Source organism: Podarcis bocagei, assembly GCF_964188305.1.
Source record: "Podarcis bocagei genome assembly, chromosome: 13".
In the NCBI taxonomy this organism is placed as follows: domain Eukaryota; kingdom Metazoa; phylum Chordata; class Lepidosauria; order Squamata; family Lacertidae; genus Podarcis; species Podarcis bocagei.
In genome coordinates, this window is record NC_138138.1 from 19256089 (window position 1) to 19265265 (window position 9177).

The 9177-nt window shown below is 44.5% G+C and overlaps 1 protein-coding gene across 9 annotated transcripts in view; it reads right to left on the reverse strand.

Moving 5' to 3' along the window:
- The window catches only part of LOC308571155 (paired box protein Pax-6-like), a gene marked incomplete at its 3' end in the record, with an annotated part of 56904 nt that extends 47737 nt beyond the window's left edge, over positions 1-9167 (reverse strand). For 6 of the 9 annotated variants that reach the window (XM_081166620.1, XM_081166614.1, XM_081166622.1 and 3 more), the window contains exon 1: positions 8080-8238. Of the gene's footprint in view, positions 1-4433; positions 4686-8079; positions 8239-8263; positions 8577-9029 lie in introns of those variants that run through there. The other 3 variants (XM_081166616.1, XM_081166618.1, XM_081166619.1) reach the window with 3 other exon arrangements.
- Positions 9168-9177: the final 10 nt, after the last annotated feature.

The following is a 9177-nucleotide window of genomic DNA, read 5'->3' on the forward strand; positions in this document are numbered from 1 at the left end:
CCATGGACAGGACCAAGTCATCGGCGTAGGCTTTAAGCTTAAATTCCTTCTTTCCAATTTTTATCCCCCTCACATTTACTTCCTCTCTTATTCTATTTGCAATTACTTCTAATATCATTATAAATAACAAGGGGGACAAAGGGCAGCCTTGCCTTGTGCCTTTCTTAATCTTGAAGGGTTTAGTCAAATTTTCATTTATAATCAGCCTGGCCTGCTGCTCTGAATATATTGCCCTTATACCATTCATGTAGGGACCTTCAATCCCTGCCTTCTCCAGACATTGTAATAAGAATTCCCATGAGACATTATCAAAAGCCTTTTCGGCATCTATAAAGATCAGTGCTGCGGGGACGTCTATTCTCATATCCAAATATTCAATGATATCTACTATATGGCGAACGTTTTCCTTCTGGTGTCTGTTAGGAAGAAATCCTGCTTGATCTTTGTGTATGTACTTTATTAGGAGCTTCTTAAGTCTTCCGGCCATAATATCAGCATAGATCTTATAATCGTTATTAAGCAAAGAGATTGGTCTATAATTTTTTACATCTGTTTTTTCTTTCTCTGATTTTGGGATCAAAGTTATATAAGCCGTTTTCCACGACTCCGGGATCTTCCCTCCCTGGAGAATATTATTGATCACATCTTTAAGCACTGGGGCTAGGTACTCCCCTAATGTTTTATAATATTTTGCAGATAAGCCATCTGGGCCCGGGGCCTTCCCCATCTTCATCCTGCCAATGGCTTCCTTTATCTCATTTACTGTGATCTCCTTGTTCAGATGTATCCTATCCTCCTCAGTTATATAACTCCTCTCAATATGATCCAAATAGTTCTTAATTTCAACCCTATTTTCTCTTCCTCCTTCATACAACTTTTCAAAAAATTGGGTAAACCTATTTTCTATCTCCTCTGGGTCTTCTATGATGTTATCCTCTATTATTATTTTATTTATCACATTTTGTTTCTTTCTTTTTCTTAACTGCCAAGCCAATAGCTTCCCCATTTTATTTGCCGATTCGAAATATCTTTGCTTTGCGAATTTAATTTTCCACTCTATCTCTTGATTTAATATTGCCGAATATTGGGATTGAAGCACCCTAGAGGCTCGAATGGCATCATCATCTGTTGGGTTTATAACCAATTTTCTCTCATAATTTCTCAATTGAGAGAGAATGTCCTCTTTCTTACGATCCCTTACTTTTTTTCTATAACTGTTTTGCTGTATTAGGCAGCCCCTCAGCACCGCCTTGCTGGCGTCCCAGACCACGTCTATAGGGGTTTCTTTGTTCAGGTTTAAAACTAGATATTCTTTTAGGGTGCCTTTAATTTTTTCCCTCACCTCTTCGTTATCAAATAGGTTCTCACACATTCTCCACCTATATTGTCCCTTCACTTCATTTTTTATTTCCATATCTAGGGCACAGTGGTCAGATATTGTCCTGGGATAAATTTTACAGCTCTTCACCCTCATCGAAAGTGTTCTTGTTATCCAAATCTGGTCAATTCTACCCCCAGCTCTTGTGGGGTTCGGAGTAGTGGGTAAACTGTTTAAGGGAGGGGTTTTTGTGCCTCCAAATATCAATTAAATCAAAATTTCCTTCCATATCATCAAAAGATTTCGGCAATTTCCCCCTGGCCTGTTTTCCCTTCTTATCACTCCTGTCCAAATCCAGTATCGGGACACCATTCATATCCCCAAGCAGGACTAGTTTGTGGACTTCCAGTTCTAATAACATGCTTTCAAGCTTCTCAAAAAACTCTGCTCTGTTTGAATTCGGTGCATATACCGTCACAACATTGATTTTCTCCCCCCGGAAATTTAATTGAACCCCTAGAATTCTTCCATCCTCATCTTTACATATCAGGGTCGGTTCCCACTTCTCTTTAACATATATTACTACTCCTCTTTTTTTTTTCTCATCAGAATTTATAAAGTCTACTCCTAACCTTTTATTCCCCAGGATGTGTTTATGCTTCTTAGCGATATGAGTTTCCTGAAAGCAAATTACATCATACTTTTTATTTTTCACAGCTTTTCAACTTTGTTCCTTTTAACCTTATCGTTCAACCCATTTACATTCCAGGATAAAAATTTTAATGTGTGTGTTATTATTTACCTTTGTCTGTTTCTGAACCTTCAACCGGACTTGCGGGCTATAGTCTAAACGCCTTTGTTTCCTGAGGCCTCCCCCTCTTCAGCCGTCTCCTCTCCCACTACGGCCTCATCATCATCTTCCTCTGAATCTCCTACCCCCTCCCTTACTCCCCCCCTTTCCTCCTGTCTGCCCCTTAATTCCCCTTCCTCCTCTTCCTCTCTATTCCTCGCTCTATTCTCTACCTTTCCCAAATCTTTTTCATATCTTCTAAAAAACTTATCCGCCTCCTGTATGTCCAACAACCTAAACTTTTTCTCTTTATAAAAAAAGCTAATCCCCTCTGGGAATTCCCATCGGAATGGGACCCCGTTTCTCTTCAGTACTGCTGCCACTTGTTTATAGCCTTCTCTTTTGCGAAGCAGCCTCACTGGTATCTCTTTATAAATAATAATAGGTCTTCCATCAATTCTTAATCTATTATTATAGCTCTTTCTTAAGATTAAATTTTTCATTTCCAAAGAATTGAAAATCACCAGGCAGTCCCCCAGGAATTTGCTTGCTTTCAGATGTTTAGGCTTAGTCATTCTAAATACGTTATCTACGGTGGAAGCCATCTCCTCCTCCTTTAAACCTAGCCAATTGGAAAGTTCTTTAATCATCTTCCCTCTTATATCCTCATTTCTGTCCTCCATTACTCCCCTGAATTTAAGATGGAGTTGTTTTAACCTCATGTCTGCCATGGCTAGGTTATCGCCATCCATTTTGACTAACAATCACTGATGTTAAACAAAACAAGCAAGAAGAGAGGCAAAGCAGAATGGGTCAGAGCATTGGGTCAGAACATACCAACTTGCAACTAAAGAACAGAAACAGCAATCCAGTTGGGTCAAGGCTGGAAAATCTGTGAGAGGCGAAAGGAAGGAAGATAGCCTACAGCAGGGTTTCCCAAGCTTGGGTCTCCGGCTGCTGTTGGACTACAACTCCCATCATCCTTAGCCAGTGGGACCAGGGATGATGGGAATTGTAGTCAAAAAAACAGCTGGAAAACCTGGCCTACAGGAAAAGGGTTGGTCTGGGAAACAAGCCGAAGAAGAAAAGAGTAGGCAATTAGGACAGGACTCTGGTAGGGATGCGGGAGCAATCTGACTTTGTACTTTAATAAGAAACTACTGAATTCATATGTCTCATACCAGTACATGAACCACAACACAGCTATCCTTTGAAACCTCCCTTTCTTGCAAATATCCAAGAAAAAGGCCTTAAAAATAACCCATCAATGGTTCTTGACTCCAGTCCGCTCTCCTATTTGTTGGGGAGAATGCAATGAAAGAGGGACTTATTGGTGCACGTGGTAGCCTTGAAAACATGTACACAAATTTTAGAAAGAGGTAATGAAGGAAGTTTTGGGAATAATAGGTGTACCGTCAACTTTAACTTCCAAGCTGTGTCTTTTATCAATTTTTGATCGGACTTCATATGGAAACAACTTATAATTTTTCTAATAACAGCTGCTCGTTTGACAGTAGCACAGGACTGGAAGGAATCTTTGGGTTTTTTCTTTAGCTATTTGGTTCAATACAGTAATATTTATTATTATTTCTGGGAGATTGACATAGTTAAGGCTATCTCATGGTGCCTTCATTTAGTGGCCTCCATTTAGTGGCCATGTGTTACTAATAATGACAGGCCAATTACAGGGATGACAAATCCCAATGAAATATGGCTTTATTTGCTGCTCATAACATTTGCTTTGCATTATTTCTGTATCAGGTCAGTTTTTGTTATAGCATATAATTCACTAAGTGCTTTATGAGATAATGTCTGTGAACCCTGTTGCTTTTGTACAGCTGGTCCCCCCCCCCTTTTATTTTATTTCATATTTTAAATTGGATAGCGACTTTAACGTCATCATAAAATCTTAAAAAATGAAAATTGTACTTCTCTGAATTTTGTGTTACACCTCCCTAACCGATTCGTACAAAAATGCATATATTAGGGGGAAGATGAGCACAACCTTTTGCATTTGGAGAAAATACCACAAAAAATGCATTAGGGAAAGTTGCAAAAATGTGTAAATTAGTCAAAGTTTGGCACAAAAATGTGTGTATTGGGATAAATTTGCACTAAATTCTAATTGATTTTCATATGGATTAAAAAATAGTAATTGCAAATTCTCATGGAAATGTGGGGAACTGAAATCAAAACTGGATAAATGAGAAACAGAGAAAGTGAAGTTGACAGATTTATCCATCCCTATTTGGGAACAGCACATAAGGACCCAGTAGCCCAAAACCAGCAATAATGGTGGTGGTGGGTTAAGACCAAAGAACCTACAAGAGAGAAAAGGGAGTCAGGAGATGGTCCAAACATCAGGCATGGTCCAAACAGCCCAAGTGGGAGAGGAGACCTTGTAATTCTCATTAGCACTGGGTCAGAATTGAATGATGAACCCTGTGGGGACAAATGGAAAGAATATGCTTAAGAGCTACGGAAGGAATCACGAAGAAGCAATAATCTCCCTAAAACTGATCAGCGGTAAGGAAAGTGGGGAACATCATGGCATGTTATTTGGGAAGGAAGAGCACAAACAACGAAGACAGGAATGCTTGCTGTATATTGAAACGAAAAGAAAACTGGTAAGATGCAAATGATGGATGTTCTCAGCACAGTGTTTATTACATTCAAATCCCCCACCTTCCCTGAAAGGTGTTCAAGACGGCTCCCCGTTCCACCATTTTATCCTCAGAACAACCCTGTGAGAGGTAGGTTAAGCTGAGAGACAGTGGCTGGCCCAAGGTCACCCAGCAGGCTTTATGGCTGACTAGGGATTTGAACCCAAGTCTCCCAGGTCCTAACCCAACAGCCTAACCACTATGCCACATTTGTTTTAAAGTAGGATATTTTAGATGACCATGCAGTGGTACCTCGGATTAAGAACTTAATTCGTTCCGGAGGTCCGTTCTTAACCTGAAACTGTTCTTAACTTGAGGTACCACTTTAGCTAATGGGGCCTCCCGCTGACGCTGCGCCATTTCTGTTCTCATCCTGAAGCAAAGTTCTTAACCCGAGGTACTATTTCTAGTTTAGCGGAGTCTGTAATCTATAACCTGAAGCGTCTGTAACCCAAGGTACCACTGTATATGATTTAAAGGTATACTGTAGCTAGGGACTTTAGGCAAATGATGTATTATAAAGTTTTGGTATGAAATAACGATAATGATAATGAGCCGCAGGACTGAACAGCACTGAAGAGGGCTCATCAGAGCGGATGGTTTTGGGTGGCGGAAAACAACAGTGTCCTGGGGTCAGGACTGAGAAGCCCAAATGAGAGAATGCAGGCAGTTATCACATCAGGACCAAGCAGAGAAAAGAGAAAGAGAGCATCCTGGGCATTTTGGCAAAGACCATCACTGCGAGGCTAAAACTGAGGGAGTAAAAAAAAATTCGGGGCTCTCTAGCAATCCGACGGGACCTCGTGGTGCACAGCATAACTGGAAGCATCTCTGTGAAGAGAAGGAAGAAGAGAAGAGAAGGCTGTCCACATGGCGGCCCGGGGAGTCGGAAGGGTGGGAGGGGGGGGCGAGCTAAGTACAAATTTCTGTTGCTGCGACACGCCGTCAATTAAAAATGCAAAGCAGATTGACTCATGTGTGAAGGGGGCCTGGGGGGAGCCAGGGACTGTCAGGCCCAATCTATCTGCCCGGCGACACACACGATTGTAGGGTGGGTGGGTGGAAGTGGCATGGAGAAAGGGGTGGGCGAGAGGATGCCTGGAGGGAATGGATTGCCGAGGAAGTCTGGAGCACAGAGTCCCTCGCGCTTCTGCTCCTTCTGCACGCACCGCCGCCACCCCCTTGAGAAATGCAAAAGCAAACCATCTCCAAATCTATCGGGGCCTGGACTCCCCGAGTCCCAGATATTTCTTTGGGTCCAGTTACGGGTTATGGAGACTTCAGGACGCCTTGCGGTGCTGCCTAGGCACCCATACTTGGCTCTGCAGAATATATTCCCCCCCCCCCCCGCCGATAAGCCTCAGCCTGCCCCCACGGTGAATTGGGGGAGCCGGCACATCCCCTGCCTTGACTCCCTGTCCTTCGCTGCTCTCCCTTGCCCCCTCCCCTCAGCTCCTTCGCTTCCGATTATCTCCTGCCACTGACAGGGCCCTGATTTCGTTAATTGCGACTTTAAGGTGGTTCTGTTCAAAGGCATGCTTTTACCCCGGCTAATGCATCTCAAGGCTGCCCCAGAAATAGCAGTTTGGACGGGGTGTGTGTGTGTATCTGTGTGTGTGGATTTGGTTAGCGGAAAATCCTCTGCCACATCCCTTGAGGCCAGAGATGGAGAGAGAAAGAAGGAGTTTTAACAGTAGCCAGTGGTTTCCATAGGTCCAGGTTCAGAAATATGAAACAAGAGCCACAACTAGATACGGAGGGGTGTCATACGGTGAGGGCCAGACAGGAAAAAGGAGGGCCACAAGGCTGAATGGCAGCAAACAGGCCTCTCTGGGGAAATATGGTAGAGAACGGAGCTGGAAATATTTCCTTGAGTTGCTTCCACACCACCACCCCCTCCCCACGTCAAGGAACCTCCAAGCAGAGGCCAATGCAAGGTGGCACCCATTGCTTGCTGTCACAAGGCCCGAGCCCTCCCCCCAAACCAGATCCTTAGCACGTGTCACTTCGATGTGAGGCAGGGGCTGGGCTGGGGCGATCCAGCGCGGCGGAGCGAGCTGCCGCTGCCCTCCCCCAACCATCTCTCAGGGTCCTGGAGAGTGGGGCGTGTGTGTTGGGGTGCCAAGCACGTCAAATCAAAGGGATTGGAAAATACATCTCTCCCCATCACCCACCCCTGAGGCTTTCTCTACCGTTCTGCTAGTGTGCCCCTCTCCTTCAGCCTTTGCCAACCTGGTGCCCTCTCCAGTTGAGTTGTAGCCCGAAACATCAGGAGGCCTGCAGTTTGGGAAAGGCTGCTCTAACTGGAGCCATGGGCTGGCCGAAATCCCAAGCTTGGGGTCGTGGGACCCACCCCCAGGGCTGGCCCGATACATTTTGCACAGCAGCAAACAGTACCCGCCTGTGCCAGTTAAGGCTCGCCATGTTACTTTAGCACCCGAGGGAGAAAACCCCACACCTCTTGCCTTTGAAATAAGAATACATTCATAGTAAACAAATAATCAGGGCATCTAAAAGTCAGTTCCCCGAAGCAACTATCTTGGGGTGTTGCTAGGTCCTTGAAAGCCTCTGTGGGCAAAGGCACAAATTTGCACAAGCTAATATAGACATATCGATGCAAATTTAGGCCAACCTTTTTGGGGAGGGAAAGAAATGACTTCTGATGAATTATGGGGTCCCCATCTGGCCCCAAACCAGCTTCTCACCAAAGGACGCAACGACACAGACAAGGTTTCTGGGGGAGCACGGTGCAAACAGACCAAGGTCAAACATAGGGAAGTTGTATAGGTCAGCCATACGTCTGGAATTTCCCAGACATATTTGGGATTCATCTTTTGGAAATAAGTGTCTGGGTAGAATTTCCTAAAATCGGTTAAAATGTCCAGGAAAACCCAGACGTATGACAACCCATGTCAGAAGTGTGGGTTTTTCAGCGAATTTCCTTTAAAAATAGCTAAAAAAAAATCTCAACAACTTTTGTGTCCAGATTTTTACTTTTTGAAATATGGCAACCCTAAACTAGGCTTGAGAGGCAAGGTCAAGAAACCATTTAAGGTCTATTTTTTGCCGAGTAATTCACAAAGTACAACACAGTAAGGGTGGCAAAACTAGAGTCAGCTACAAGAAGCCGGAGGCCTGTTGTTTCAAGGCACTGGAAGGCTCAAGAAGAAGGCCTTAAATACTCCAGTTTCCTACACTGGGCCCTAACCACCACTGCTGGCAGTGAAGAGGTTATTAGGGCTTGCTTACTCACAAGTAGACCCCTTCCTCACAAGTAACCTGATGACTCTAGATCCCCATACACATACTGTGCTGTTGCTCTTTGGCTTGGACCTAAAGCTTCTGGAGTCCTCATTCTCAAGGCCTGGGGGGCAACTCCACCTCCTCTTCTGACATTTCCAGAGCTTCTTCCTCGGGTATCAACACAGTCCTGCCTGCTCCTCTGGCTCCTTGACCTGCGAGGTTCATCCTACAAGGAAACCTACTCCATACCTGGCACCAGGTCAGGGCTAAAAAGGGCAGCAACCGGCCATGTGTTTTAAATGCACCATGCGTAGGCAGTCCCCGTTACAGAGCTTCAGTGTTACTTTCCTATTTGTAAAATGGTGCAAATGTTTTCAGGAGCGGCTTTTTGATTGCTTAAGCTCTTGACGATAATATAAGACGAAGCATGCCTGACGAACTTCCTCGCATTTGCACATAAGGCCTTTTTCAGCTTTGCAATGGATTATGGGATATTGCTTTATTTGATATAAGTTGTTTATTGCGACTTTTTTGTATTGGATCAGATTGCTGTGAGGCGTGTGGTCTTTGCTGCCTGGTTTGTTGTTTCCTCAGCTTGTAAACTGCCTTGTGTGTTTAGAAAGGCGCTATACAAATTAAAAGGGAAATAAATGAGAAATTGAGAGGAAGCAAAACGGGCCTATTCACGCACCTCCACCCTTGACTCACATTTCTGCCTCATGGGCATAGCCGGGGGGCAGGGAACAGCAGCTCCCCCCCCCCCAATCAATTAAAATACATAGTAAACTGAGGTTCTGCTCCCCCCCAAAAAAAAACCTGGTATGCCCATGCTCTACCTTGCTACACTTTCTTAACATGCCCCTCCCCTGGTCAATTTAATCCCCACAAATTTTAAGCTTTGTCCAATTTGTGCTCCAGGCAACCTAGTTTCTCCTCCTTTGCTATACACACACAAACCCAGAAATCCCCCCCCCCCCAAGCAAAGTCTGAATTCTGTTGCTGGAAATTTCCACACCTGCCCTGTGGGCCATGGGCTTATCCTGCCCGGGGCTGGCGCAGAAAATGCAGCTGAAGTGAGGGCACACGGCAAGGGGGAAAAGGGAAGGATATCTTTCCAGCCTGAAGCGGATGCCATCAGCTGGTGTCAAAGACCCCTTGGGAAA